At 38.2% G+C, this 23,821-nt stretch overlaps 1 protein-coding gene across 4 annotated transcripts in view; it reads right to left on the reverse strand.

Annotated features, from left to right (window-relative positions):
• LOC119701640 overlaps positions 1-21,348 on the reverse strand; it is a 31,424-nt gene extending 10,076 nt beyond the window's left edge. The window contains exons 1-2 of one of the 4 annotated variants that reach the window (XM_038138624.1): positions 7,805-7,833; positions 4,104-4,217 (exon numbers count right to left, since the gene is read on the reverse strand). The gene's annotated coding sequence lies outside the window, so the exon portion shown is untranslated. Of the gene's footprint in view, positions 1-4,103; positions 4,531-7,804; positions 7,841-21,099 lie in introns of those variants that run through there. The other 3 variants (XM_038138623.1, XM_038138625.1, XM_038138622.1) reach the window with 3 other exon arrangements.
• Between the last annotated feature and the right edge of the window lie 2,473 nt (positions 21,349-23,821).

The raw sequence follows: 23,821 nt of genomic DNA on the forward strand, positions 1-23,821 counted from the left end.
CTCCCACTGTGAACTGCAGGGGTTTGAAACATCAGTCTGGAAACTCTGCATACAGAATTCTTGACTGAAATTTGTGCAGCAGCCCCACTCAGTTTTTTGCAAAGGCTTTGTGCAACAACTACTACTGAAAAAACCCAACCAAACAACCAAAAAAACCAAGACAGAACTATTTTCCCCAAACCCCCAGACATTTTTCTTAGGTCCAGGAAATGCAAACAAACCCAGAGATTTTGAGATCTCTTCTGCATGTTGGAAACATTGCAGGTATTTGATAATCCTCAGTTTAGTCCTCGAGAAGAGCCCCATGGCAAACTTCACAGAGCTTCAGTGCTGTTTTTAAAAAGCAGAGTACTCCTGGAACAGGAAACTGCTCTGTACGAGTTGCCAAGAGTGTTATTAAGGAATAAAGGAGTTAAGTCCCAGAAATGTAATGAGAAGGATTATTGCAATGTGAAGCCACCCTCATGAAACAGATTGTATCTGGAAAAGAATTCAAGTCCCATTAGAAACCAATGGAAGCAAGTTTCAAAGTGATGGCAAAGTAATTTTCTTTCAAATTATTTAGCTAATTTAAATGTATTAAACCATTAAATTAACAAAGGACATTTTTTTAGTTACAGTGCTTTCTTTAAAGAAACTTTTAATTCTCACTGGAGTCATACATGGTCTAAAGGTTAATTAGTTTTAATTGTCACATTAAAAAACAAACCTTTATCTTAAGGGTTTTTTTAATATGTTAGGCCCCATCCTCCCATTCCATTTCCTTCATTATCACACCAAGACCACGTGACTGAATGAAAAATGAGCTATTGCACACTAACAGTTAAGTCCTCAATGTCCTGTAAAACCAGCATGGAGAAAATAGGACTGAGAACAACTCCGGTAGCAGAACAACAAGAGACAATTAAATTCACCTGTATAAAAGTAGCAGAAAATATCCAAATTTGGAGTTTATTCTGTCAAATATAATTAGCATCTTGCCAACTACTTATTTTTTAAGAAAGGTATTTCAGGTGACACGATGTGAAAACTGATCATTCGAAGATTTATGCTCACTTGCACAACCATTAAAGGAGCATGAGGATCACCCATGGAAATCCAGATAAAAATAAGACTTTAGCATAACCTTTTTTTTTTCTACTTTTGCACGCTGTAAACCAGTAGGAGACAGGGAACTTTCAATAACTCTTTACAATTGCTCAGCACTGGTTCTCCTAGAAAGGTAAATTTGGTGATCCCAGCAGTGTCATCCCTGTCAGTGGCACCATAATTCACAGCACCAAAGTGAATGAATCTCACCAGTTCAGGGAAGGTTTCCACACTCACCTGACTGTGCCCTCACTCTTTCAATCGGATTAAACTCCACTGATATGGGATTAGCTAATCAGCTCCATGCAGAGTTCTGCTCGTGCCCATAGCCCTTTCTGAGGTTATTTGGGACAAAGGAGGTCGTTTGTGTCAAGGAGTTTCTTGGGTGCCTGCAGTTTCCAAGTCACTCTGCAGTTTCTAACTACAGCTTTTCTAACCACGCCTTTGGCAACATCTGAAAATGTAGGAATATGATCTAGCTGTTCTACCTGTAATAGCATTAATTGATTTAGGACTTTCTATACAGCAATCAAAATTACCTCAATCAGGCCATAGTTTACAGTTCAGCCCTGTTCTGATTCAACATGAGTTTCAAAGCCCAAAACTCCAACAGAAAATAGGCTTAGAACACCTCGTGACTCTTATTTGACTTAATAGTCCAGTCATGATTCACTTTCTTTGCTGTTTGCTGGACTTGATCTGCAGCCTGAGCACCATCACAGTTGCTTAATTAATAAAGTAGCAAGGAAAACACAAATACTGTTAAATCTTAACTAGAAAAATGAGTTTGTAATGCTGTTGTCAGAAGGCAAACTTGGCTTATGTCCCTTGGTTCAGTGAATTAGGAAAACTTAGGCTGACTCAATTGTACTTCTTACAGCATCAGCAATAATCCAGCCAGCATCACTCTGCACAGGAACATCCAGGAAACCTTCCTGACAGTGAGTTTCTCTTGGAGCTCATTGCAAACCTGTTGGGGTATTTAACATTCCTGTCCATGCAAACCCAGTGCACTTCAACAACTTCAAGGTCCAACTTTTTAAAAGAGTTTGATTATTGTTGTTCACAATTCCAATTTTCCAGGTCCCTTAGGTCAAAGTGTGAACAGAGGCTGTTACATCAGAGGGAGGTTGGTGCACATCCTTCTCCCCATGTCTGGGAACTCTCACAAATCCTATTAAATTATGTCCATTTCACAAATATCCTGATGCAGCAAGCCAGGTTCATAATCCAGATAAAATGATCATTGGAGAAAAAGTCCTCACTAAACCCAGTAAAATAATCCATGCAGTGACACTGGATTTACCCCTCAGCATGACAAATGCTCCTCTCTGTACCCAGATTTACTGATTAACACCACAAAAAACTCCAAGTGTTCCCGCTGCCCATCAGCACATAATACATCCAGTACGATTTCACAGTCAGTTTGGTTCATGTGAAAAGGTCTGCTACATCTGACTGATAAACATCATGCACTACACAGATATTCTTTTGGAAAGCTGGTATTAAAAATGCTTGCAAAACTTTCAGCAAGAAAAAAATTTCAGCAGAAAATAATTTGGGGACAAGGGGCGAAACACAGGAAAAACCCAGAGATTTTTTTTTCATACTTTGAATGCAGCTACTCTCAAGAAAGGCCTTCCTTGTGTATGAGGAGAAATTTTGTTCCTGTATGCATGTGAGGGTATAGATTGTGGCTTCTCTTCTCCTCTGTTTAAAAATGTCTCCCAACCTTCTGCATCAAGCTTTTACCCACGCTCACTCCTGCCTCTGCTGTGTTGATGGAATTGTGTGGGAAGTCACTTTACAAAGCAGACAACTGAAATACTTGAGTTGAAAGTATGAAAAGAACAGCTCGGTTACAAAAGAGGAGCTCAGCGGATAAATAATCTTCTCAAAACGTAAGAGAAATGCCAAACAGGATTTACATCTAAAAATTCCCTTCCATTATGCATCATATATAAAGCAGTGATTGATTTTTTTTTTCCTTCCAGGAAATCTCCAGTTTTATAGTTTTTTGTTTAAAAACCGAGATAAACTCAGCAAAGGGTTAGTTGGGATGGTGCCCATGGGAAAATTGCTGCCTGAGAAACGGTATAAAAATAGGGAAATAAATAATTTTCTGAAAGGTCACAAGACAGGAATGTAAATTTTCACCTGTGCCTCACTAGCAAAAAAAAACCCCAACCAACCAACCAAAACCCCAAAAAACCCCAACCCAAACAAACAAAAAACCCAAACAAAACCAAAAACCACCAAAAAAAAAAAGGTCATATCTAAGTTGTTTTGATAACTTGTTTAGATCCTTCTGCCGTGAAGATAGGGTGGATGATGTAGACTTTTGACTCTTTTGCCTAGGAACAGTGGCCGTTTCTTTTCATGCACTGAGTCATCTGGAATAAAATAGAGCCACACAAATCAAGACTATCATTCCCTGGAATTCTTTGAGAATAATGTTGTAAGGACATCAACAAGAGATCTGCAAAAATAAATTATCAATCTCCTTTTCAGCTGAAAAATAAAAAAAGTGACTAGAAATCTCAAAAGTTGACAGCTTTGCCAAAAGGGAACCTAAATCTTCTGAACTGATGTCAGTTGGTATTTCTGCATTTCTAAAAGAGCAGACACTCAAACCTCTGAAGTTACATCCTAATTCCACAACTCTGCTTTCATGATCAGTGTTTCAATGTCAAAAGCTACAGAGAAAAGCTGAAAACCTTCCTGCAGAACATATGATGCAAAGCAACAACATAAATGACATATTAAAGCAATGACAAAAGTGTTCCTTATGGAGAAAACAATGGAAATGCAACACGGACAGAAAACTGAGCAAAGTGATCTTACAGTGTTTGATTCAGTAGCAATGCTTCATCCTTTTCTTATTAATTCCACACTTACTGGAGGCCTAAGGAAGAAAAACATCTCTATACTCAAAAAGAAAATAATGTTGGTAGAGTTGGGTCATTTTTTTGCTCTTGCATCCGTTTCAAACCAGAGAAACTCTTTCCTCTTACCGTCTTTCCACTGGCAGCTTCCCCACAGCAGGAAATGATTGGTAGCTTGCCAATTATTTTCCTGATGACAACTTAAGAAAATCTTCAGGACTCCCAATAAGACACTGAATGTACCTTAAGAGGTGAAATAATGAAGTAAAAATAAGTCTGTTCTATATTTAGGGCATTTCTGAGGCAAAAATTGTAACCCTGAGTTGTAGCAAACAAGTGTTGCTTAAAAAGGAGTGGAATAAAAAAACCCCAAAACCCTCCCATTGAATCATGAAATAAAACAGATTGGTTCTAAATGCATGCATGCAAAGGCAATAAAAAGGAATAAAAATGCAAACTTTAAATACAGGAACAAATGAAAGATGGCATCTCTGATCAATAACAATCCCTAAATGCCAAGTCAGCCACAGGGGAGTGAAGGTAAGCTGGGACAGTGACAGGCTGGTTAACATGGAATGGACACCAACCAGTGTACACTAAAACAATGGATGAAAACACACAATTGTGCTTTAGATACCATTTTTAAAGCAAAACGTCCTATCCTTCCATCTCTTCAGCGACCTACAAGCAGAACTAGGAGTCTGATTAATTAGTTTTTCTTTATTTTTGCCACTTTGCCCTCCTTTAAGTGTCTACAGGCTTATGTTGTTTAGCAGTAACATATTCCGGGGCTCTTATCCATATTTAATATCATAGATAGTTCCAATAAAACAGAAATATATCGATTTGTATTGCTATATTACCTGTTTCACTTCAAAAAGTTACAAGATTCGTTCCTGTGAATTGTACTAGACTTGCCAAGCATGGAGAGGGAATTTCTCCAGTTCTTCATCCAACTATCACCTGCTACACTGCAGCGATTTCATTGAAGCCATGTATCTTAATCCTCGCCCAGGGAGAGGATTTCTAAGGAGACACCTATACCCAGTTTAATTTTAATAGTTTAACCTGTGAAGCCATTAAAAATGCCAGTCAGAGTAGTGCCAGTCAGAACAGGATTACACGTGCTATAAATGAATTCAGTGCCTGCATTCCCTCACTGAGGTGTCAAACACACCCACTCCTCGTGTCTTGCTGTTTGACATTTCCTGGAGCTACCATGAGCAGCACCATGAGCATCTTTCCCCACCTACAATTCAGGAAATTACCTGATGCTTCAGGTACCACTGCAGCTGCCTCCTTTCTCTGCCTGGTATAAAGAGCACAGGGGTGGGGAGCAGCACTCAGCTGCATTTCCTCATAGGTATATCTTCTTCTGAGCTCAACTAAACCATTTCTGTTTAGTTGTCTCACTCTTACAGTCATTCCCACCATGAATTGGGACACTATTTGGAATCAATACTTTCCAGTCTGACTCTTAGCAACAAGCTCCTGTACTAGAAGAGATTCGTGGTGCTCCTGATCTGTGTTTGGATCCCTACCTGTGGGAGGAAAATTCACACATTGCCTAAACACACCCAAATGCCACTTCTTATGAATTTCCTTATGAATTGTTGCATGATTCAAGGGGAGGATGGGGGAAAATACAGTTTCCATTGCTGTTCAGGGAGATTCTTGCCATTAATTTTCAGGGTAGGAGATAGGACATAGTCTTTGATATATGTTGTTTATCTTCCTTGAAGTATGTATTTGTGAGCCTTTTTAAGGCTATATTTAAGCCCCCTTTCTCTTCCAGCCCTTTAGCTGGTTGGTTTAGATGAAGCAGCTACTCTTCAGAAACTGTCAAATAAATACTAATTTTTTTCAATATATAGACACCACTTATCTAGTTGCTACTGTTACATCTGAATTTACACTCAAAACCACTGCAGTATATTTCCCCAAATGTAAGAAAACAGAGTGCAGCTTTTTCCATTTTAAAACAAACAACAAATCAGTTAATATCTAAAGAAAATACTAAATACCCTGTTCCTGAAGCATAATCAAACTTAACAAACCAGAAGTATTCGATGGAACAACTTGATCACACCAGAAAGCATCTCTGTATCTCCAGCTGAGCTCCAACCTCCATGACTCTGTCAGGTCCTCAGGCTTCCCTCAGGCAAGGTTCAGACAATATTCACACACTAAGGGATGCTATTCCAGCCTGGAAACAAATACCAATTACAGCCCGTGGGACTGCCCTCAAACCACACCACTTTTCCTGATCATAAGTTGCACACCAGTTTGCCTTCAAGGTAATATATGTAAGGAAATAATTTTTCAGAAGTCTTACTGTGCGCATAAATGAACAGAGCAAGTATTGTGAATACAGCAGAAATAGACCCTTGAGACCTTTTCTTTATAAAAACTGGTACCAGAACTGTTCTGAGCAGCTACAATGGGCTGTTCAGTTCATGGCCCTCTCTTTTGCCAGAAGGAAGGTGAGGAAAGCAGGGGAGATCACATTTACCAAGTTCTGCCTCTCAACAGGAAAATCATGATGAGTGGTGTTATGAGCTAAGCACACAACTGAACCCATTAATTCACATTTCAGTGCCTAACACAAGCATATGTTCAGGATAAGATTGAATACCCATGGTTTTAAAAATTAGTCAATTATTTACAGACACAGAGAAAAGGGGTTCAGGTCTACTATTACATATATTAAATATCTGATGAAAGAAACCTGAGGGAGTGGTTTTCCCACTTGTACAAAAAAGCCTAAATATTCAAAGTGTCTCCTCTCACCTGTAAATGTCTGCTTCACCAGACTGTGTCAGCTTCTTATTTGTAGTGGATGACCCAAATGCATGGCCTAAGCATAACTCTGAAGGCTCAAACTGTGCAGAATAGAATTATTTCAAGACAAAAAAATTTATTTTGTACTTAAAATTTTAGCAGAAGTTGGAGAGTTAAAGGAATGTAAATGCTCTGCTTTTTATGATGTAACTTTCTTTGAAAAAGAATAGATACAAGAAAGGAAATTAATTTTTTTAAAGTACCTTGTACTTTTATCCCTAAACTGGAAAACTCCTTTTAGCAGAAGACCAGGCTTGAAAACACTGCTGCAACAATTACCTATAGTCTCCCAAAAATGAAACAGATTGTAGGGTATGAGGTGTAATTTTGGTTCCTAAATACTCAGATAATACCATCAAATAGATTAATGGCAATTATTGCCAACATTTTCAATGGAAATGTCAGAGAAAACCAAATATAAATATTAAAAGTATATTTCTTCTAATAGGAACAAAGTCTGTATAGGAGTAACACAAAACCAAAGAGGCTGCATGTGGTGACCCATGAGCAGTCATCTCTCCCTTTAGCAAACACTGAAAAGAAATCAGCCTTGTCAGTGCCTAAAAGACCAAGGAAGGGCTGCCAAGGGCCATGTGCAAGCTGCAATAATTTAGGCCTGCTTTTGTGTGTTCAGGAACTCACAGATGAGGCTGGAAAACAAACACACTGATTTGGCATCTTGGGACATAGCAGGAGGAAATGTCACTGACAATTGAGAAACTAAGTTAAAACAGGTTGGGACACTCAACCTCTTTCTTTGGGCTTGCATCAGCTGCTTGCACCAGCTCTGTGGGAGCAAAAGCCAGCATGGAACAGAACTTCCAAATTCATCCCTGGGACTTTCCTTCCAGCCCACAAAAGTGTTTCCTGTGATATGGATACAGGGAGGAGAGGGAGGGTCCTACATCCATGTAAATTTGATCCCCTCTGCTCTGACTCTGAGTCAAAGTCAGGTGACATTTAAGTATCAAAGACACTTCACTACTCACCTTAGAGGAACATTGATTTCCAAGCTTGTTTGTGACCAATATATTCTGACATTGTGGCTGCCAAACCGAAGAGCCAAATTTCTGAGCTGTGTCACTGAAATGTAATTGCAGAGGGGCAGTTTGGTGCTGTTCTGTGAGACCCTGAAGTGCAAAATAAAACACCACAGAGCCAGGAGCATCCTGTGACAACTTAATGAAACACAGGCAACCAAAACCTATGTGTGACATATAAAACCTAAGTGTGGTATATTTTAAATTGCTGCTTCTAGTAGAGCATTACAGAACATCAATTAATAAGCAGTTCAGCTCATTGGCATGACCCAAAACGACTCTTGAGAGTGTATTTACTAGGGTCAAGTCTCTCTTGTACACTGAATTTATGTAAGCAAGTGGTGGAAAGGAATGCAATGTTGTCCATTCCATGCCAGCCAATTCTGTATTTGGCCATAGAAAAGCTACAGTTGCAAACAAAGAAACCCCAGAAAAACCCAAACAACAAAACCCCAACAACCCCCCCCCCCAAAAAAAAACAACACCCCAAAACCAAACCAAACCAAACAAACAAATGCCACCACCACCAAAATTAAAAACCCCTCAAAACCACCCCCCCCCCAAAAACAAAACCAAAAACCAAACCCCAACATAGTTGTAAGCAAAGAAACTAAATAAGGAAAGGTTAGATATCAAATATTAAAAAAAAAGAGGAAATTTATTGCAGCGTGGTATCAGGTCTCCCAAGCACAGGGGAATCGTTTGAAATAGACTCATGACTACATTCTCTTAATACCTGAGAATTTTATCCAAGTGCATCTCTACACTGTTAAATTTCACAAACTCATCACCCCTTCAGAAATATTCTAGAATCACACAAGGAAAAACTAACTCAACATATCATCATTACCATCTTTAGCACTTTTTCTCCTTAAAAAAATACACTTAGAACCATGAGGTGAAACAAACATCTTTAAACAAACCCAAACAAACCAACAGGTGTCAGGTGATGCAGATAATCCCTTAGTGTTAAGCTCCCACAGACCTAAGCTAAGAGTGACATCCAGTGGAAATAGAGTCTACATCCTCTTGATGGCTGTAGCTCAGATTAAACCACATCACATGTGATGAATATTCAGAAAGGTATGTCTGTCTGGTATTATGCATGTCACTGGGAAGGCAAAGGTGTGCAAGAATGAAAAGCAGTACTGGATTTGCACAGAGATGAAAGTTGTGCCGCATCTTGATTCAAAGAGACCAAATTCTTAATCTGTGGTTCACCAAAACAAATTATCTACCTCAGAGTTCACTGTTAAACCAGGGAGATTTTGCAAAGAATAATAAAAAAAATAATAAAAACCCCAAAAAACTCTCCCCCCCCATGCTTCTGATGCTACATTTGCACAGGTATTTATTGTCATTGATAGTGAAGCTACCTTTGGTAATGCTGTATCCAATTAACTAATGGCAATAAGTATTATGAGGTAAGAGAGATACTGATGGAAGCTGCCATGTTTTGATCAAATGGTTTTGATCAAATGGAACTGAACTGGGAACAAGCTGAGTAAAGGCTGACAAACTGATTTTTTTTTTTTTTTTAAGCAAGATGGAAAAAACTCCCTTTTGTGTGAAAAAGCCTGTTCCCCCAATTAATCTCTTTGGCTGTACACCCTTCTGGAAAAGCAAAACCCCAAGGAGTCACATTTCAGAGTCACAAAAACTTTCCTCTGTGGGAGATGGGAGTATTTAAGCAAAGGGAGACATGCTCCATGTCACCAGCAACCTTTTCCCCACTTTCTTTCACACACAGGGAGGGAGATCAGCCCTCCATGATGCTGTTCTCCCCCCCATCTTCTCAGGTGCTCCCAGCAGTTCCAACACACTGGCCCTCACTCATTCCCTGAGCAGACTGGGAAGAAAGCTTCCCAGTACTCTGGCTCCATTTGCACTGTTTCTCCTGTTGCTTCATGTTAGATTCAACACATCTTGAGAGAAAGGATTGGGGTAAAACAGGGCTTTTGCTTCCCATCACATGCCTGCAGCTAATGGCTCTTACCATACCAGCTCTCACCTCTGAATTCTCTATGAATTTCTGTCATCCTGAAAGGATGTTCCCTTCTGATCCCAGCTGCAAAGTAAATCCATCCTAACTATAACTGGGCATGGTTTTGTACCTAGGCAAAATCCACAATCAGGAGCTCTTATTCAGCTGTTCACTACCTCTGTCCTGCATAAAATATTGCCTCTGCAAGAAAAAATGGTAGTATTCTACTCCAAGGTTTCATAATAACCACTTGCAGGGTATGGCAGCAATATTCTTCCATTGGGTATTTGTCTTTACAAGATTCCAAAGCACATCTTCAAGGACTTTTCCCAATATATTCCCTGGCTTCCAAATCAAATAAGCATAAATAAAGATAACATTCATATCTCTAGCATTCTGCAGTAGGTTGCATATATAAAAAGATACTGAAGTAATTAGTGATGAGTATTTTTCTAAATTCTCAGACAATTAAAGCAAGAACACCTTAGTTTAAGGAAGGCACCTTTCCAGTGCTTAGCTTTCTGTTCACAGAGTTTAGTTAGGGCTTAGTGTACTGGCAATCTCTTTATTCAATTAAATTATCTTTTTATAACAGTAAATTCTCTTTTCATAAAAAGATAATTTACTGTTATAAATTATGTGTAAATTTATTAAAATATGTTTTTATAAAAACTATAACAATATAAAAACACAATATAAATATGTTATAAATTATGTCTAAATTTACTGTATAGAATTATGTATAGTTTTTATAACAATAGTTATGTATAGCACCAGGTACTGTAGCATAAGTGTGTGTGTATGAGTGATGTTCATTATTCAGACTAAATCACTCCACACAATACTCTTTCCATCAGTAAACAGTAAAATTATTTTCATTCAAAGTGTCCTTAAGAGTAGTAGGAGTAAAGCAAGCCTAACCAGATGATCATTGGCACTATCCAAGAGCAGAATTTCTCTCCATAAAATTCAGTTTTATAGCCAAAAAGGACCAGCCTCTCAAAGGCACAACAGATGAGGTGCTCCTCTGCAGACACAGAATCCCCTGCCTCATCAGGATGTGCACTTTGTGTAATATTAGGAATTACTAAATGGGCAACCAACTATGGGAGTACATCTCATCACCAGGCAGTACTGCAAAACACAGGAAACACAGTAAAAACAGAGCTCTGAAATCTTTATTTGCCTATAACAAATAGAAAGCGTGTAGATCTTCTAATTAATGCACTGTAGATGGAGCTGGTTAAACCACAAATATGATTGGAAGTGTGAAATATAGAAAGATCTTTCAGAAATGGAAACAGTGGCTATAATAATTAAGAATTATAATAAGTCTCAGAACATTTTGATGGGAAAAATGGAAGACAGCTTGGATAAAAATAGAAGGGCATGCCCTGATGCACTGGCTACACTGTAAGTTGAATTTTTCTCAGTAGAGAGGAGAAAAGCAATTCTTGATTACTGAATCCTTTGAAGCCAAATTGTCACCTTTTTTTCCCATCCATTTATACCTCAGTCCTAAAGCTAGAGCCGCATGAAGAGGCATTTACTCTCTTTGTACTACACTTTGATTTTGATGGGAGACTTCAGTGGAAAATATACCAACCTAAATATCTAGCACAGTTCAAGAAATATTCTAAGGACAGAAGTATTATCTGCTTTTTGATAGAATTTGTCAAAAGCCTGCTGTTGTCTCGCTATAATTGAAAGCAGCCTGGAAAGTGAAAAAACAGGCTACTTCTAAAGCCAGAAACAGTTACAGAAAAGCAAAAAGGGATCATGGAGCTAGTACTGAACATTGAGCACATGTTAAGGTGCAGCCCTGGTCATTTTTGTGCGGCTACCTAAGCAGCTACAAAACAGCAAGCACAGCTTAAGAATCATAATAGCATATTGAAAACAAAGGGCAGTTCTTTCACTGCTTTAAAGCAACAGAAATCCCTTTAAATCAATAAGGAGCTATGAAGGCTGCGTCAGCTGAAATGCAAATTTGACATATTTAAACTGGCTGCTTACATGTCACCATAACTACACTGGTAAAAATCCCACAAACAGGGTGCTGATGGCACCCAAAGAGCTACTAGTCACAGCAGAATAAACAATGACCCAAACAAAGAGCCCAGGGCTGACTGAATCAACAGCCACCCTAAGAAATCAGCTGTGAATCAAACTGAGGAACAGAGCAACAATAAATTAGGAATTGCCTACATCACAGGCAGAATAGAGCAAGGACTAGAGTCTCCTGACTAAACAGAACAAGCAGGAATTAAAAAGGCTAAGGGATGTTTCTGGTCCTCAAATATCTCTGAGCAGAAGAATGAGAATGAAAAGGATCCCTCAGGTGCAAAGTCTGCAATGGGCAAAGGAGGAAAGATCTCTGTTGGCTGCATCAAACCTCATCAGCTTGGGCTGAGCTTTTATGTACCCAGTTTGTCAGTGAAAGCTGACAAAGAACTGAGAGAGTAACTATGGGACAGAGTGCAGCAAGTTAGAAGAAAAGAAAGGCATTTGTAACCAGATTTAAAGAATTTGATTTTAAAAGACGATGGGAATTTAATTTCACTTAGCAAAGTGCTTCACCTAGGGACAAACCAAAAGAAGGAACTATATATTAAATGAGACAACTGTACTGCAAAGTTGGTGAAAGGAACAAATGAGGCTCCCTGAAGCCATTTCCATGAAGTTACGAGCACACACTGATGAGATAAAAAGGAAAAATGGGTACAAAGATTCTTTGCCCACAGAGAAAAACAGTCACAAAATACTGTTTTGTCATTGTCAAGACAGGGTTATATTATTGCTAAAAGAATTTCTGGGAAGTACAATCTATGTATCATTACTCATACTTATGAAGCTTTGAGGGTCAAGCAATCACTGAGTTCAGAGCTCCAGGTTTTCACAGAACCTCCTGTAGACATAAATCTGAGCAGGGATCCTATAACTACTCACCACAAAATCAAGATGAAGAACTTTTAAAGTATCCATCTTTTCTCCCAGTTATTATCTCTGTGTCAAGGAATGTGGCCTGAAACACTGTGAATAGCACTATGCAGAAATAGCGTTCGTTGTGTTTTACTTGTCAAAACATCTTCAGAGGGAATGCAAGTCAGACTTGCTTTTTCACAGCAAGAATTCCACTGGAACTATAATTAAATATAGAAGAAGCAAGATAAATCTGCCATTGGCACCAGGCAAAACTCAAAAACCATCCCAAAAATAACAACAGAATATAAAAGAGGGCATGAGGCTTCTAACAATGGAACAGTCTTTAAATGGACTGGGGAATATGTTCAATTTGCTGTAAATTATAGCCCTGATAGAACACTGCACATTAAGTAACAACATTGAGTGGCTGCTATAAGAGGCATAAATCGTCCAGAAGTGCCCTGTCCTACAGCACTGCCAATCAAAGTGAGTGTCTCTGAGGCTCTCTGGAAAATACCATTAGAGGAACAGTCACTGCAGATTGCTTGTGCTGAAACAAAAGCAAAGTCACTCAAATAGCAACAGCAGCCTTGATCTGCTGCATTAGCCTTACTATTAACAGTGCAGCTTAATGAATTCTATATTCTGTAAAGACCATAAGGGTGGCACAAAGTTTTGGGACATTTTGTTTTTTTGGTTTTTTTTTTTTTTTCAATTTTCTTTGTTTGCTTTTTAAATTTTTTCTTCATTTTTTCAGGGTTTTTTACGTATGCATTGCAGCAGCATCTAAAAGCATCATTAGAACGTAGAGCTCCATTAGACTAGCAAAGCAAAACATTGCAATAGAAATAGTCCCCTGCAGAGTTGATTTAAAAAGGGGCTGGGAAGCAGCTCCTGTGAAAAATGTCATAAAAGCAGTTCCAAAAAAATAGTCATAATTCGTCTTCCAAGTATTTCAGATCTTCATTTAACAGTTGCAGATTTCACTTTTGGCCAAGACCTCTTCAGCAAAACATTCTAAGTATGCAGAAAATATTTGTTTTTAAAGAAGAAGTTCTATACTTATTCACTACTCAAAAATACGTCATCTCATTAAACACAAGATATAAAATTAGAGAATGGAACAAACACTACGAGGCAGACAAAAATTGCTAACATAACTACTGAAGGTACTTAATCTTTTGAGGCATCTGTATTTTAATATTTACCTTGTTGCATCCTAGGTTTCCCTCAAGAAGCTGGGCTCTCAAAGAACAGCTATTTCTAACCTAAAACCCAGTTCCTCTTCGAGCAAGCTAACTAACCACACAGAATAATCATTTGTACAACAGGATAAAACACATGAGCAGAACATAAGCTGAACATCAAATCATGATCCAAAACTTTATTTGAAGATGAAGATTATAGAGAAAGCAACCAAGAGTCTAAATGTTAATGACTCTACTCTTACAAGGTTTTGAGAAATCTACACAGTAAGGAATTGAAATACTCTGTATGTTATTTTACCACTGAAATGTCCTACATTTTTTAGAAGAAGGTTCATGCTGCAATCAAAAGTTTTGTGATTCAAAAAATCCAAGGCCAAAAGCTCCAAAGACTTAACAGTCTGCACAATTTTATCTTCTGACTGTATTAACATAATGCTCTGCATAATAGAACAAACCCACATAATACTGAAGAATATTGATAGAGAGATTTAATTCCTTATATTCAGTCTATTAACTCAGCCATTATCCCCAGTGAGAATATACACTATGTTGTAGAAGAAAATGGCAAAAATGTGCTCCATTAATCTGCAAGTGGGAATAGTTCTCTTATCTCAGGGTGAATTTAAACCATTTTAATTTATTCCATATTGTGCTAGAGGCCAGCTGCACAAAAACTGCTGCTCAAATGAAAGTGCCAGCTCACTGATGATCTCAATTCCTTACAAACCTTCCATGAGAGTGCACCAACAGCCCAAACATGACTTGGGAGCTGCAGCCCTAGGAGCACTGCCCGAGGGCCCAGGGACTGCACTGGTGACAACTGGGACTGTCCTGTCTGGGCCCTGGTCCCTCTTGGCTCCTGGACCATGGTCCCTCATGGGGCAGCCCACACCTCTCTGCTGCCAGGTTCACCAGAACATAACTTATCTCCTCAGGAAGGATAAAGGCAGGGAAGCACTCCCCACCCATCTGTTTGATCTCAGTGGCCAAGGTGTCAGCTAAAAGGCATCAACAGGATTCCATCTTTCACAGCTACAGCAATTTTCTTTCTTTACAATGAAAAATTTGTCTGCCTGTTCACTCCAATTAACTCTCCAGTTCATCTCACCCCCCACTTTAAAACACTAAAGACAGCATGTTGGAAATAATTGGAATAAAAGCAGAGGGTGCAGCCAGTGGCAAGGCCTGCCAGAGGCCAGCCAGCCTCAAGGACAGAACTGCTGCCTGCTCCAGCAGGGAGGAGGCATCATCTAAAGAGCACCACAGCACCAATTAAGCAAGAGTAAAACATCTGGCAATGAAGTTGATGCTTCAATGATTCCACGACAAATGATAAGAATAAAACCCCAAATTATTAGTTGAATTTGGCCCATGTGTCAGGTAGAATGTGCTTCATTTCATGACTTCCAGCATTTTTTCTCAGAATGAAACTCTTAGAAATGTTTGTATGTCACTGTGCTGTTCTGTGAGCATGCTAGTGAAAATGTTTCATTTTACAGACCCATTCACATGTAGCTCTAGAGGACAAAGCTAAGTTGGCAGAATTGAAGTGTTTTAATAAATCAAACTAAGAGACAAATGAGAAAAAATCAGTAAAGGATTAAACTCATCCTTAAAAAAGAAAGGTGAGATCAAAGCACCACCAGATATTGCTGTCATATTTCTGTCTCCTTTCTTACCTCATTCAATACCTAAACCACTTTGTACATTTGCTTAACAGCATCTTATTGTTATGTAAATTACCACCAAATTGTGTTCCTCAATTAAAGCATTTTTTTTTAAATTATCCCCAAGCATATTCAGTATGCTGAAAAGTGATACATGGAATGAGTCTCCAGTGACCCCAAAATGTCTGTTTCTCTGGCACTGTACTCTCCTAGTCATTTGACATGAAGGTTTCAGAAGGTTTAAACAATTAGATTATTAAATTTAAGAAAGTTTATACAATTAAATAGGTTTTCTGCTAGTTATTTAACTTTAAAAAACCCCCAAATCAAGTTAATAAAAGCAGAAAGCAGCTACAGCTTGGGGTGCTTTTACTGTGCAGCCCTTGCAGAACTCACGCTGCTCTCCGGGATAGTGATGATGGAATGTTAAGGCCTGGAAGGGACCTTCTGGATCATTTAGTCCCAACCCTTCTGCCATGGGCAGGGACACCTGCCTGATGACATGAGAAACAGGGAGCTTAAGACATTATCTTTCATTCCAGCACAGAATGCTGGAACGTGGTAATTAGTGTTTGAATAAGGACTTTATCTTTCAATTAATTTTTTTCCCTCCCATTTCATCACTGAGGAAATAATTTGGCCTTCTCTGATGTAGCCACAATGGAAATGAAAAAGTGACAGAAACATAACTTTTCTGCAGAATTAAAGAGGGAGGGGAAAGAACAGGCTATCAGAAAGGAAGCCTACTTTTGGAAATCTATATCTGATTTCCTGGAGAGTTCTTTCACCAGACAGCAAGTAATTTTATTTATTTTTGTTGCTTTGTCTGCAAGTTTCTTCCATTTCCAATTTCCCCTTTCAGATGCAATTAAAAAAAGTCTAGTATCCAACAGACAGCAAACTAATTGCTTGATAATGACCTTTTAAATGCCCAGATTAATGGCTTTAAATGGAAATTTAATGAGTTATTCTGAGTATAACTAATTATTTGCTGTTTATACACATAGATATTAACAGAGTATTTTTGATTATATGAAACTTTATGAGAACTGTTATTCCAAGCTGCATTCTTTGCACAGAGCTGTACCATAGGAGAAGCATACATATGAATATATTCACATAAACTTGTGCTCTGGCTTGATAAGCCTGTCCAGTGGCATGGTTTGAAACAGGGGATCCGTATTCAAGTTCATGCCTTGCACGCCTCCAGGTAATGCAGGAAAAACTGCTCTGAATCAAGAAAAGCAGAGATTTAAATCTAGACCTCCCACATTTTGTGCTAGTGCTCTGTGCATGCTACATATTGGTGACAGTCACAAACAAAATTCCCAAAATTAAAAGCTGAAATTCTGAGTTGGACAACCCAATTTCAGGAGAACAGCCAAAACATTTCATATTCTGGCATCATTTCACTATTCTGGCATAAAAGAGGAAAACAACTTGAAACATCAAGAATTCCATAAAAATAGGTGTAGAAAGCATAGATTTGCACTACACTTTGAATTAGATTTGCATTACACTTGCATAGGACTGCAAGAAGGAGGCAAGGAAGCCAAACTCCTAACTTATTTAGCCTCTTAGTCAATTGACAAGGGGAAGACAGGTTTGTTCATCTCTTGATGTAGTTTTGGTTTTTTAAAATACAGGCAATATTTCTCTTACAACTCTTAATTCCAATATATGCAACTCCTAGGGTATGAAGATTGAGGGAAGAGAATAATACCTATAAAATTTACAAAGGACAGAGAGGAGAAGGGAGCATTCTAATTTGTCTTAAAAGCCTGGGATGGAGTGGATCAACAATTAATGTCTTGAAATACTGGCTTCCTTCACAGGCCCATAAAACCAATGCTGATATGTGCTATGACATGGCATAAACTTGGACATAACTACTTGTACAGTCAAGTTTCTGCTTGAGCATTTATACATATTCCGGACTGCACTGTCAAATGAACTGCATCCATCTCCATTTCAACTACTCTAAAACTACATTTCAAAATGTTTTAAATAGGTTGCACCCTTAACTGTGAGCTTGTCACTCAGTTATAACAGAACTTCAGGATATAATACAAAAACAAAATACAGATAATCATTGAGTTCTTCTCACTCAGTCTTAATTTGGATTAATTCACTCTTATTTTGCTTATCTCATGTTATATGATATCTGCTACCTGAGATGTTCAAATACAAACACAAAAAGATCTGAAATTTACTTAGAATATCTATAAGAAAGTGGCTTTTTTCCCATTTGTTTCCCACATGATAAAATGAAAGTACTTACATGCCCAAAAAAAGCCACATTAAGGAAAATTAGTAAAAAGCTAAGTTACTTCTTTATCCAAAAGATGGACAAAACAAGCTAAAAATATATTTTTTAGAAGTGGATTATCTTACAGGTATTCAGGAAGTATATTGTAACCTCAGGAATCCAGGGCCAGCAAAACATAGAGTATCTCCAACTAAAAGAGCATTCAGCTTTACCTTTCTGCCAGATATCAACTTCCTTGTATTTTCAAACAGCAAAGAAGCCAGAAATGGCATTCAGCCACTCGCCTTCATGTCCTCACCTCTTCAAAGCTCTCTGTTGTAATTATTTACAAAAATATTTTGGGGGTGGGGGAATGATTTAATCACATTGAGATAAAAAGTAAGATATCTTGAGACATATCTACCATGATGTCTCACTGGTCTCTCACACTCTGCTAAACCCATTGGCTAAATTCCCTAATAAATCAGTGTATTGGGTCAGACCAAGGTAAAATGGCTTTAATGTTTTAGTCTGTTCTTTGTAAAGCCTCTTGCCACAACAGAAAAACATCATTAAACCAAAAGGAAATCATTCCCCCAAGACTGGGAAACTGAGGACACCAAAACAGAGTTTCCATGAGTTACTACACTGGCACAGCAGAACCCAAATATTGTAAGGTCATGGAGCAGATACTCCTGGAAACTATGCTGAGGCACATGGGAAATAAGGAGGTGACTGGTGACAGTCAACATGGCCACATCAAGGGCAAGAAAGCTAAAAAAAAAAAATTAAAATGATACCTTTAGGTAGCTAACAGGAAAGCAAAGCAATTTTAAGAGTAAATTTAAACAGGTTCTTTATGATAAAAATCAGCAGAACTCCTCCAAGTGGCAGTATGTGCTATTACACTGCTGTGTCATACTTCTCAGATGTCAAAGATAACTTTACCCTCAAAAGTTCACTGGACAAATGTGTGTACAGAATGTTGTTTTTTTTCTTAAAATAATTAGAAGGATGTAAAGCAATATTGCCTTTGCCTGACTGACAAGTTAATGATCTGCACTTCTCACACATCAAGACAGGCTAAAGAAAATTGAAACCAGCAGAGGACTTGAAATACCTATCACCATCATTAAGGGTTTTGTTTCCCAATAAGTATAGAAATTCAAGTTTTGAGGAGGTTGGCACAGAGTGATGCATTTGTCATTCAAGCACACCATAATCCTCTTGTGAGTGATGTTGTGTGACACACAGCAACATGGCATGTCTAAATGACAAACCACCAGCTCTTCACTGAAGTAGTTCACAGTTATTGGCACCTTGGTAAGCTGCAATCATTTCATATTTCCAGGAGAAAAGGAAGCATAAAACTGGTGTGGCAGAAATAGAGAAAATGTCCATGTGCGTTTTGTGCTTCCAGGAAGAAAAGGAAATGTCAGCTGACCATTGGGAGTACAACCAAACTCTGCTATTTCACCCTCATCTCCTCTGGGGCCCGATGGGATTCATCCCAGGGCACTGCAAGAGCTGGCTGATGTTATTGCAGCACCTCTCTCCTTATTTTTGAAAACTCTTCATAGTTCAGAGAGCTTCCACCTGACTGAAAAGTGGCAGAAGTTCAAGAAGGGTGAGAAGAAAGACCCTGGAAATTACAGGCTTGTCAGTCTCACTTCAGTGCCGGGTAAAATTAGGGAGAACATTATTCTGTCAATCTTGGGATCTTACTCATCAGATTCCAGTATCTCATAGTTGGGATGCATCCCATGTTTGATCAGCAACTTTGGAGAATATGCTCAATAAAAAGATAAGAAGCAATCTGCTCCTGATTCAAGGTTTCTTCCTAATTATCAAAGTTCACAGCTGTGCACAGTCACTCAGAAATTATCATACTCTAATGCCATTAACCTCAAATTCTACCTACTGTAGACAATTTCAGCTTATAAAACACAACCTTTGAATAGGTTTGAACCCTCATTACATTAAATAAAAAAAGAAAAGTTTTCTACAATCATGATACAAGGAAAGCATATTTTAAACCAAACTTCCCATGGAATACAGCTGGTGAGCAGAGGAGGACACAGCTGGCCTAAAACCTAGCATAGCCTAGGTCCTCAATCACATATAACCTATATTTTCATTATAACTGATATATCCTAATATCCCCAGGCATCAGCTGGGCTGATCATAATGTTGAAACATTCAGTGTCTATTTTTTATTTGGAAGTAGAAAGGCAAAATACAATTTAAGAAAAAGAAGTTTCTATTGTTCACAGAAGAGCCTAGCAGTCACCTATGAAATATAAAGCTCAACCTTGATTTCTGCTCAGAATGAGGGAGCTCAAATCCATGTCTTCCATTTTCCCAAAGAAGCAAGGAAGCAAGCTGGAAACAATTCTACCACATTCAGCAGAGGCTGCATGATTGCAAGGAAAATAATTCAAGGTTTTTTGGGCCCAGTGGAAGAATCACATTTGACAGAGCAACACAACAACTTATTAATGATTCTTACATTTGTTATTGGTGATAGAAATTTTACTGGAAGCCAAAACAAAAACTCGAAGTATTCTTCATCTCAGACAGATGCTCTATTGAGTGGAATATAGAAATAGCACTCATTTTCTTGGTGGCATAAATACAATCACATATGCTTTAAAAGCTGCTATCCACATATTTACTCAAAAGAATAACAAATCCATTAATTTCTAGTGCTCAATTTGTCAAAATTGAGAATGTTTTAATCATACTGGGGAACTTTCAACTACAAAAACAAGACAAAAATGGACTCCACATGCCAACACAAACACTTGCAAGCATTTTCAGAACTGCAACTTAGACATGTGACTTTGACAAAAATTATGCCTTTAAATACCTGATCTTTTGGGAGTATCAATAAAATTCAGACTTTTACTCTAAAATACTGAAAATATAAAAGCAGAAGACAGCAATGTAAAGACAAAAAGCATAACAACCAAAATGTTTCAATATGCAACATTCTTCCACCATACTCTTCTGACAGTGGGTTGGTGCTTTTAAGGGATTAAAGGTCAAATAAGGCCTGCAATGTTTAGCAGAAGCAGAGACAGGATGCCAGGAAGCATGTTACATTTCTGCCTCCTCTAGTCTCACTTTCAATGAACCATGTTACAAGGAAATAGGCATGGCATTTTTCCATGTTTTTACCCATTAAACACAATCATCCAGTGTGAACTTACCAGACAGAAAGGTGGTACCAAACTAAGATCTTCATGTAGATGCTGAAATGTCTCATTTCTCCCTCCCTAATACAGCTCCAGGTATGAAGTTGTTCCACAGAATCTGTTATCATCTCCTGGATAATGGAATTTCTCTGCCTTAATGGTGGAAAGTATTTCAAGGCTTACTTTTGGGAACATACAAATTAACCTCACACCTGACAACAGCACTACATGAAGTGGAGAATGATCTGTTCTCTCTAGCCCTCGCAGTTGGCAGCTCCAACAAATTAAAATCTTGTTTGTGAAACACCTAGCCGAGAATTTTGCGCCTTGCAAAAATAGCAGCACTTGACATGAGACCATGAACAGACCTCCTAGAGAGGCAATGTGACAGGAAGTTAATTTAAAAACTCCCCCAATTACATGTTCTTACCTCAGGTAATTAGATAATTGCCTGAGTAGTAAACATGTCCAAGAGAGTAATCAAACAATTGGAGTAACAAGGAGACAAATACTGTCACTGTTAAACGGAAAGTTAATTTAAAATCAGCTGCTCTATCAGCAAAACCTGCTTTAAAATGGTGTGTTGATACCATTAAATGAAAGACAAATATTTGGCATTAAAAATGCTCAAACTGTTCATACTGCATAATAGCATTCTTAATAAACAACTGAATAAACCTGAGTCAAGCTCAGTCTGGTGCCTCTGAGAAACTAGAGCCTCATTACCAATATCATTATCTAAAACTAATTAGTAGTTGGTGATTGTTGCCTGCTGGCACTAGGAAGCTGATTAACATTCCTCAGAAACAAACAGGGCTGGGTTGGGGGAGGAGAGGGATATTTCCCTTTTGCTGCAGACTCAAAGAACAGAAAAGGAATTAAATATTTAATACCTGTGAGCATTGCAGCTCAGTTTCTTTCATTAATCTGTATAATGGGCTGGTATTTGATGTGCTTGAGGCATTTTCATTGCTTGACAAATGTTGAGTTTGGAATTTTTTGCCCAGTTGGATGACAGAAATAGAAATCTGAAAGTGCAATTAAATATTTTATTACCATTGTTTAATTAAATAAATACTGGATTAACTTGTCAAAGCAGATTTCACTGGCATGCTAGAGCAGCATTTTCTTTTTTCTTTACGAATGTAATCTATGCCTAAATACTGTGATGATTAGTATAATTACTTTAAATAGTACTGGATACATTCAGGGCAGAGGGATGGACTAATTACTGAGTATTCCACAGAAAACAGTTCTTTTAATTTCCCTAATAATTTGCTCTGTGACCCTTTTCCTCCTTTTTTAATTGAAGAACTAGTCCATTTAAAAATCCTACACTGAAGTTTAGGTTAAACTTCAATTCCATACCAGAAGAAAGCTCTGCCATGTGTTATAAGTCCAAGTTTCTAATTCAGTGGACACATTAAGAGCCAGATCTGCAAGTAAACTTTCAACAACTGAGATATCTATATCGGAAAATTTTCTTTCTGCTACTATCCAGCCACCTTGTAAACCTGTGTTGTTATAAATAATCTGTGCCCAGTGTAAACCCCTGACACAGTAAAAGCTCAGATGAGCAAGGGGTGAAGCTTCACTGGCATCTCTGCTGGTTTCTAAATGGTGAGGTACACATTCCTGTACATATATATGAATATGCACAGACTCAATTAAAGTATGGAGAGAAGACAGACCTGTTGACTCTGCTGAAAACAAAGCAGGGTTATTTTTCTATCCTTGTGTTGGTTAATATTGTGAAGCACTACACTGAGAGCTGAGCCAAGTCAGTGCACTACTGACCTCCAGTGAACCAGGTGCTCAGCACCATGACCAATCCTCAAGGCTGCTTCTTTAGTGGCAATGTCTTCCTTTGTCTGGGTGGGAGATTATCCCCTCTAACTTAATGAACTGGCAGAAAGCTAACATTCGTGCAGCCCCAAGTACACAAAAATATACTACAGCAGCATTATAAAGAACACTAAACTTTGACAGAAAAAGAAAAGTTACTTAAAGCAACAAGTAATATGACCCAAAGGAAAAGCAGGGTGCTGTACATAAAAGTCTTTATTTCTGTCATACCCTAAATACAAGTAGGAGACGTTTTGTTAAAGTAATTTATTAATAAGATTAATTACAACACTCACATAATGTGTGCAGCATTCAAAATGTGCTTTGGTGCAAAAAATACACAACTAGGACAAAATGCTTCTGCAAAGTAGTGAGCAGTACCAGTAAGACTAAGCTGAACAAATTGAAAATGCTGCAGTTTCTTAAGCTTTGGATTTTAATGCAGGTGAGCAGGAGGCTGTATTAATAACACTCAACCTCAGGAGAAATGTTCACTATCCATACATAGCAACTGAAATATATTATAGATGAGTTATTTCTGATTAGAGTAACAGTTTACTACAAGAATGGTACCTTTTACATAAACACATGTCTGAATGCAGAAGAACTGCAGTTTGAGTACCTGCATTCCATAATTCTAACCTGGCTTAGGAGGACATCATGTGGCAGAATAATATATGAACAGACACTGCAACCTTCCCACACAAAACCCCTCCTTCTACAGCTGCTGTCCCTTGCAGCCAACAATATTCAATACTGTGGAGAGACTCAGTGAATGTAGAAGCAGTGTCCAAAAGTGGATATTAGGATACAAGAGATGATTATTAAGAGGATCTGTAATTCTGATGCAAAGGTGGGGGTGAATGACTGGACTCAGAGGAGGTTTCCTCAG

The sequence above is a fragment of the Motacilla alba genome, chromosome 5 (genome assembly GCF_015832195.1).
Source record: "Motacilla alba alba isolate MOTALB_02 chromosome 5, Motacilla_alba_V1.0_pri, whole genome shotgun sequence".
In the NCBI taxonomy this organism is placed as follows: Eukaryota; Metazoa; Chordata; class Aves; order Passeriformes; family Motacillidae; genus Motacilla; species Motacilla alba.